The 9592-nt window shown below is 27.4% G+C and overlaps 1 pseudogene; it reads right to left on the minus strand.

Annotated features, from left to right (window-relative positions):
- Nucleotides 1–956: 956 nt before the first annotated feature.
- Nucleotides 957–3868, minus strand: LOC150022943 (disease resistance protein RPP13-like; annotated as a pseudogene).
- Nucleotides 3869–9592: the final 5724 nt, after the last annotated feature.

The following is a 9592-nucleotide window of genomic DNA, read 5'->3' on the forward strand; positions in this document are numbered from 1 at the left end:
AATGCTACAAATGTAATCGATATGGACATGCACAAAATAAAATGCAAATCCTTACATTCCCAATAAATTGTCAAAGATTGTAGAGGATAAATAAATAAAAAATGAACTACTTCTTGCAAGAGTATGTTTTCCAATCAACAAATCTACACAAGTTTTATTTATAAAGAGTGATTATACAAACCATATGACTCATGGTTGATTTTTTTTTATAAAAAAGCTCAACAAATCTAATATTTCTAAAGTAAGAATTAGAAATGGAGAAAAATGTATTGTGGAAGGTAGAAGAACAATTAAAATTGAAATTCATTTAGGTATCAAATTAATTTTTAATGTCTATACTTATGATATTAATCCAAATTTGTTTAGTGTTGCTAAACTTAGAGAAAGGTTATAAAATGTCTTTTGAAAATAAACTTTGTGTTATTAAAAATGAAAACAAAAAGTATTCAAATTTCATATGATAGACAAAAAAAATATTTAAATTTCATGAAAGAAAAGTTAACTACAAATGAAAAGAATGATCAAAATTAAAAAAATGATAGATATTTCTTGAAGAAGTTCGATGTCCAAGAGAAGAAAGTAGACAAAGAAAAACACATTTTAACATCCACCAAAACTTTAATGTTACTACCATAAAATGAGATTGATAAAAAAGAAACGAGATTGATAAAAAGGAAATATAATGAAAGAATTAAAAAGAAAAAAAAAGTCAAGCAATGAAAGAATGAAAATTAAATCTTAAATTTAACATTCAAATAAAGAGATATTAAGATAAAGCAGAATGCTAATATTTGCTTAACTTTATTTTAATTAATTTCTAAATAGTGTTTTAATTTTTTTAGACATTCTTTAAAAAAATAAAAATGCATTTAATTATTATTTAATATTCTATTGCATTATTCTATTCAACATATACAATATTTTACCCTAAATATAAAATATCAAAATAAAACAAATAAGAAAATCGTTCAAATAAAATAAATAACAACTTCAAATATAATATATTTCTTATATCTCTAACAAAGCTATTTATTAAAATAAAATGAGATCATGATCTTCGTGTAGGACAAGCTGAACCCCATTGTTTGTTTCTAAATTTCGTAGTCTACAAAGCATTTGTTTAGAGGGTTTCGTTACCTGCACTTTTCTCAAGTCACTCAAAGACCATAATTCATTTGGGAGATCATCTAACCTTTCACCACAGTCGATGAGCAAACTTTGAAGTCTTTGCATTCCTCTATTGCCTAATTTCCACTTTCCAAGTTTCAATCTTTTCATTTCAAACACTTCCAATTGTGGGAAGCTGCCTCCCCCACAATTCAGGTCAAAGGAATCCCCATCATAAAATACATTTCCTGAAAGACTCAATATTTTGAGTTTGGTGTGATTTCCCAAACCATTCATCCCCTCATCACTAATGCAGTTAATCTCTGACAATGTTAACTCTGTAACGTTTGAAGGAAATACGAGTGCACACGTCAGAAGGTTCAAAGCATTGTTAATCTTTAAAAATGTTAGACAATTGAATTGCCTTAGGCTTTGTAACAAGTCTTGTGGCTTGCAACCTGTATCATACTTATTTCGGAGGAGAATATCTAACTTATTTAAATGACTTGATTGTTGTTGTAGGCTCTGCAACAATTTGGGTAATTCACCTTTGTATCCAGAAGTCACTCTCAATCCTATCCTCTTAAGATTGGGGAATGTTCCTTTCCCTATCAAAGATATTGCTTGCCTATTAAGTATAAGGGAAGAGATGGTTTGAAGACTCCACATCTTCTCATATGATCCTGAATCTCTACCTCGTAGCTTGATAGGCTGTTGTGTATTCAAATGCCTTAAATGTTTGAGTTTCCACATTTCGACAGGCAAAGAAATTGGAGTCATAAAGCTCAAATGACCTAGGTCTATGGTTTGTAGATTCCAAAGTTTAAGTATTGAAGCTGGAACAAATATAAGATGAGGTGTTGCTTCAATTCTCAAGTACCTTAAGTGGATAAAGTTCCCTAAATTAGAAGGGATCTCAAACCATGTTGGTCCAAGCTCCAACACTCGAAGCAATTTGAAGCCTTTTGATACTCATTTCCAGTGTATCCCGTGAACATAGTAATCTAGGCCAAAGAAGAACAGGGAACGAATACATGAATGGTCATTGTTGTTTGAAGAAATGTAATGACCCATCTTACTGTGAATGGACAATCTACGAGGTTTTGTTGGGATTAGAATGTTATTGTTTGTGCAAACTTCAAAAACTTTGTCCTCTTTGCTCTCTGATATGCAAAGATCTCGAAGAAGATCATGAATGTGACATGTCTTCAAGCCTCCATTAGTCTCCACTTTTGCTACTTGGACCAAACTACGATCGATGAGCTCATACAAGTAGTCTTCTGCAACTTCATCTGGGTCTCTATTCCCTGTGTCTTGTATAAAACCCTCAGCAACCCATTTTTGCAATAATGGGATCACAGGAATTTCAAAGTCTTCAGGAAATATCCCAAGATAGAGAAAACATGGTTTTAATCTCCTTGGCAAGTTGTCGTAGCTGAGTTTGAGAACTATATCCTTCACTTGGGTCTCATCTCGAGTGAGATACCAATTAACATGACCCACCACTTTTGACCATTCTCTGTGTGACTTTTCCTTGTTGGCTAGCATCCCTCCTAAGACAATGATGGAGAGAGGCAAACCACGACAACTTTGAACCATCTGCTTTCCAAGAGCCTCCAAATCAGAAGGGTAGTCTTCACCCCTAAACACTTTCCTGCAAAACAACTCCCAACTTTCTTTTTCACTTAGGAACAGAAGATAGTAAGGAAGATCATGGGAAGTATGCAGGGCCACCTCTTTCAAACGACTAGTGATCAATATTCTGCTGCCTCTATTGTTGTCCGGAAAAACATCTTGCACTTCATCCCAATCTTGCCTTTTCCACAGGTCATCTACCACCACAAGATACCTTTTGCTCTCCAAGCAGTTTCGCACCAAATTCTTCAGCTCCTCCTCACTCAAGCTACTATTATCTTGAGTGCTTTTCTTTCCTTTCTTGTTGCCTCTGCATTGTTGTTCGAAATTTGGCATCAAATGCTTAAGAAGGCCAAGCAAAAGCTCCCTAACTCTGCACTCGTTTGACACATAAACCCACGCTCGACACTCGAAGTGTTGCTTCACCTCCCTGTTGTTATAAACCTTCCGGGCAAGGGTGGTTTTGCCCAATCCCCCCATGCCAATGATAGAGACAGCTTTACGATTTGAACCACCTTCCAAGAGTCGTTTGATGACAACCTTGGAGTCATCGACAAAGCCAACCACACCTTCTTCCTCTACATCTCTTCTTAGCTTGTGTAATGATTGCGCCCTTTCCTTCTCCCCCTCCTCTTCTGCTGCATATTGATTATTGATTTCTTTGAAAGCATCATATTTGTCCTTGTTTTCGCGTATTTCGTTGAGAATGGTTTTCATCTTATCTACTTTGTCGGCTACGTCATGGAGCAACCTTGCTTGGGCAAAGCCACGGAGCATCCTCCCCAGCATGGTTCTCCTCTTGTAAATAGCTACTTTGGCTACGAAAGTGTCGATGACATCCTCAGCTAGGTGGGCCACATCTCTGATTTGGTTCACCACTGTATTTGAAATTCCTTTCTTTCTCTTTGAGGTATTGAGAAGTTCGTTGATCATTTGAAGCTCGTTCTGGAGGGACTGGACCCTGTCCTCCACGCCATACAGCAAGTTAGCTTCGCGTGCCAGAAGCTGAGATAAGTGATCCAAAACAAAGGAAACTACACTGTCTACCATTACAGCGAAGACGTGCGTGCAGATTTTGATCTGTGCTTGGATAATGTGTTTGTGGTTGGTGATGGAAGAAGAGGAAGAGGGAAACAACAATGGATTGTAGCTTGCAGCCACATCCTAAGATATATCTGAATATATAGTAAGAAAAGTGATTGCAATAATTCATTTAAAAAGAATATCTGGTTTTATTTTTGCATTGACTTTGAGTCAGCCATGATTGTGGTTCAAGTGAAGCTTCCACTCATTTTCAAAGTTGGAATATTTATCACGATACAACATTTGGCACCTTCCTGCTATGTGCATGGCAACTTCTATGACAGTAGGAAAGTGTTCAGTTTATTTCCTCTGCAATAAAATAACATATATATCCTACCAATTTCTCATCAATAATATCTTATATTCACAATTTACATACAAAAACTAATTAATATAATAAATATGTTAATTAAAAGGTTTAAACGAAAAATAAACGGTATACTCAATTGAAATTAAAAAAAAATGTTTCTATAAAAAGTAATAGGGTATTCGATTAATATTTTTAAATGTAAAAAAGCATGTAATATTCAATCAAGACTGTATAAATTCTTTTTAAATATGCAATAAAATCATATGATATTTAAATGAATATTTAAGAAAAAGTACAAAAGCGATCGAAACAATTTATTTTTAAGACTTTTTTTTTATAAGAAAAAGCGATCGAAACAATTTTTTTTAAAAAAAAAAACAATGAAAAAAGTAGTTTTAAAAATACGAAAAAAGAAAGTTTAAGAAAATATATAATTTATATTTTATTATGTTAAAACAGAATAACTTGTAAAAAGATAAGGAAATTGGAAAAAATTTGAGTGTTTATTGAAGAATTAAATTAGCACCGGAGAAAGCAATGTGTTGTAGCTTGCTAAACCACACACTAAACGATATCCAAATATATATTATGAAATTTTTTGCAATAAATAATTTAAAAAGACTTGGGGTCAACAGTTATTGTTTTATATTTTTCCATTTATTTTGAGTCAACCATGAATATCTTTTAAAGTTGAAATAATTGAAAACTAATAAGAAACTAATTAAGGGTATGTAATTTGTAAAAGTTTAATCATAATGATGAAAATGTTCAAATGAAATGAATTTCATAAAAGAGGTGTACCTATATATAAAACCATTGAAAATAGTATTATTTGTACTATGAATTCAAACGAGTTTAATCAACAATGTAAATTTCTTTATTTCTTATCTAATATAAAATAATATTTTTATATAACCAATTTAAATTGATTGGCTTGATACTTTTAACATAAAATAAATAAATAAAATATATATATATATATAATACAATTGAAATTAATTTGGCTTAATATATATATTTTCTTTAACATTTTTATGTTTATCTCACTTACATCGTTTAATTGAAAGACGCAAAAATCAAAGACCTCATGTTCTCTCTTTCCCACACAATCTCATATTTAAAAATTCTTATTTGAAACTTTAATCTTTAAATGCAGAATAATTTTTTTTAAAATATATTACTAATAGTTTATGTGTGTGGTTTGAAAAAAAATAAATATTTGGATTTTTCTTCGTTCCTATAAAATCATATGTCTTACAAATTGTATTTTTTTAATCTTTTTTGTTTTTTATTAGATTCATTGAAATATAATATTGTTATTCTTACCTATAATATTCTAAGAGATTTGTTGTTTTTCCACATTTTGTGAGTAGTTAATCTATCTAACCACATGTTTATTTATACCTTTAGGAAAAACAACAATTTTTTATTTTTTGGTTTAAGAGCACAATTATAAAATTTATTTATTTAATTATTTATCTATTTATCTTGGATTTAATATTTTTTTTCAAGATTCTTAACAATGAATGATGAATATTTATTTACAAAATAATGTAACAGTATAGTAAATATCGATTTTTTCTCATAACAAAGAGATATAGAGTTTGATGAAGATTCATGAAAAAAGTTATACTCTTAAATATGACGTTACTTTTTTTTAAAAGAGTTCTGACAAATAAATTTATCTCTAAAAAAAATTTCATTTCTTTTTAATTATTATTTTAAATATTTTTTTGATGGTTTTGAATATTTAAAAAGTTTACTCATTTTAAGAGTTGAGATTAAATCTAATTTGTATACATAATTCTTTCTTAATTCATTAAACATGTTATTGAATTCCAAAGTATTTAGTACCATAAATGTGATAATCGAATATTTATATTGAAGTTAAAATAATAATTTTATCTAATAGAAAAAGAAGGATCTAATTTTATTCTATTCAGCTCCAAAATAGATATTACTTTAAATATTATAATTGACACTTAGGATCTCATCTTAAAACAGATATAACTTTATAGCATAGTTTTTTCTTTTAAGTCAATATTCGGGAATTTTTTTCAAAATAAAACAATCTTACCTTTCTTACTCTAACAATATATTGTACTAAATAGTTATTCCAATAATACAATTTATTGTAACGATTTAAAATTTGGCATGATTAAGTGTAATTTTGTTCAAAAAAATAAGGAAAACCGAATTTTGAACTGAGTTTTATATTTTTATTTAAAATATAAAAAATAGTTTTTAAATTTTAAAATAAAAACTATTATCTTCAAAAAAAATATTTTAAATAAAATATTTTAAAAAAAATATTTAAAAAAAATAAATTTAGAAAGATAATTATATTGAGAAATAATATTTTTTAAAAAAATATTTACCTCTTTAAATAATGATATATTCTTTCTTTAACAATATTTTCTTCGTAATAAATTCAAATCTTATATAAGACATACTAAAATAGCGTGGTCTTAATTTTTATTTAAGACTTTTTTTATAAGAAAAAATGGGGAAGGCATTGGGAAGACCATGTGTACCGGTTCGTGACCTGCTAGTAAAAAATACGAGGTGGATTTAATTTTTCAACCCGCTAATCCGCTTTATCTTGTCCTGCATAATTTTAGTCTGAATGGGACAGACTGACCCACTAGCCTGCAAAAAAAAAATTGTGTATTAATAGATTTTCCTTTTCAATTAATATTCATTCATTCCATAGCTATTTTTAATGTTTTTGAAATAGAAGAATATTAATATTTGATTTTTATCTTAATTGTATTATTGATGTTAGACTATATTTGAAATAAAAGAAAAAAAATATTGATGTTTGATAATAATAAATACAGGTTTAATTTGAGTTTTTAAAAAACCCTAAACCCTCAAACCTGTAGACTGAGGACAAAGAATCCAGCCCGTCCATCCTAAAAAAAAGTGAGCCGAACAGTTTTTCCCGAAAATAACAATGCAAAAGTAGTTTTAGAATGGAAAAAAAAAGTTTGAGAAAATATATAATTTATATTTTATTATACATTAAAATTGGTTAGAAAGTTAAGATAAAAGTTAAAAGGGTAACTGGTACTGGATGCCAAACAATCAGCCACTAGCTTAAGATCAATTAACTCTAGCAGAAAGTTTTTAAACAAGATTATTAAATTATAAATACTTGATTAAATTATCTTCATAATCATAAATATAGAATTATAGAAATATATATAAGTTCATACGGTACTTCATATAAATTATATTTTTATTTTATGTTATTGTTAAAAATTTATTTCCGAATATTTATCATTTTAATTTTTAACTAGTCTTAAACTTTTATATTTTCTATTTAAAAATCAATCATTTTAATTATATTTTTTATATTGTGTAGTCTATAATTCATATGACGTAATATTGTAAAATATTTTCAAACAAAATTTTAAACAAAATAAAATATCATATTTTTAAATAGACACACGTATTGTGTTACTCGGTTAAAAACATTTTAATATGAAAAAATAGTGTCCATCAGAGGTTAATATTTTAAATTTATTAGTAAACTAATGAAATGAATATTGTGAATAGTATAATCATTAAAATAAGTAGTGTGATATAAAAATATTAGAATGAGAATTACATTACATAATATTATTATTATTGATATGTTATGTGGTAAAAAGGTAAATCAATACATAAAATAATTGAAACTGAAAATAGAAAAAGCAAGTGTATAAATTAGTTGATAACAGATTAAAAAAAAAACTAAATGATATACTACATATGTTAATTAATTTATTTTGGTTATTTATTAAGGACACACTAAATTCATTAAAGGGTTTAAACGAAAAATAAAGGGTAAAACTGAAATTAAAAAATAAGAATGTTTCTTAAAAAAAGTAATAGGGTATTGGATTAATTTCCGCAATAATATATGACGCGTAATCTCTGTTGGCATGAAGGTTGTCACCTAATTTTTCCTTCATTCAAACCTGCAAAGAAATGTCCTTAATCTTTTGCCCCTTTCACATCATGCTACCTACAATTGTCTTATTTTCTAAAATACTTTCTAAATTAATTTATATTATTCTTAAATAGTTTTTAAATTGGTATCTAATTAACCATCAAGGTTTTAAAACTTTGGTTGCTAATTAGATACCAATTTAGAAACTATTTAACAATCATATAAACTAATTTAGAAAGTAATTTTTTTTTAATTTTTAAAATGGTCTATAATTTAGTTATTATTGTGACTAATTATTTTAGTATCTAAAAATTGGTTTATATTTTATAATTTTCTTGTAGTGTAAGCACCCGATAAAACAATTGGAAAGAGACTTGAATTGGAGCTTGTAGCCACATACTAAAGAATATCTAAATATATATAAGGGAAAGTGGGTTCAAGAGTTTTGGTTTTAAATTTGCATAAGAAGCTTCCCCTTAAGTACATAATGGCACCTTCCACTCATTTTCCCTTGAAGTATTTACTTTTATGAGAGTAGAACAGTGTTCAGTTTCTTTCCACGTTATTAGATGCAATCAAACAACATATATACCCTACCAATTTCTCATCATTAATATCTTATATGCACAATTTACATACAAAAACTAATTAATGTACTAAATATGTTAATTCATTTCTTCCTTTTGGTTAATTAATAAGGTCACACTAAATTCAATAAAAGGTTTAAACAAAAAATAAAGGGTATACTCAATTCAAATTCAAAAATAACAATGTTTCTATAAAAAAGTAATAGGGTATTCGATTAATATTCTTAAATGTAAATTCTTTTTAAATATGCAATAAAATGATATGGTATTTAAATGAATAATTAAGAAAAATTACAAAAAAAAGCACGATCTTAAAAATCATACAAATTTTAATGAATTATTTATTTTATTGAACTTTTGTAAAATCTGCATGGTTTTTTTATTTATATGTGTAATTGTCATTCTATAAAACAGTTCCATTTTTATATACTCATTCAAACTTTTTCTCAATTTCAACTATGATAAAGTAGAACTTTCTCTTCCATTTTTTTTATTTACATATAAGTAATTGTATTGCATTATTTTTCTGAATTGTGATTTTCTACAAACAATTTTTAGATTATTATTTTTATTATTATATATGATTGTTCGTTAAATAAAAGTAAAGTTTTTTTTAAAAAAATTTAGTCTGTATACATATACTGTTAAATCAACACCTTGTTTCTCTTAGATTTTTTAATTTTTAAACTTTTTAAAAAATATGTAACACCCAACACGGTACAATAAAAAATAAATTTGTAATTAGATAATATAAAAAATATTAAATTAATAATATTAGAAATGATAAAATAATTATATAAAAAATGTGAATTCTCATTATATCATTAATTATCAGAAGTCATGTAATTTCATTTAATGAGCAATATGCAATTAAATGTTTTATAAATATTCCAACAACTTTTAAACTACTTTTAAAATGAATGGAAGGTTCTG

This window comes from Phaseolus vulgaris, chromosome 11 (assembly GCF_051622355.1).
Source record: "Phaseolus vulgaris cultivar YP4 chromosome 11, ASM5162235v1, whole genome shotgun sequence".
NCBI classification, from domain to species: Eukaryota; Viridiplantae; Streptophyta; class Magnoliopsida; order Fabales; family Fabaceae; genus Phaseolus; species Phaseolus vulgaris.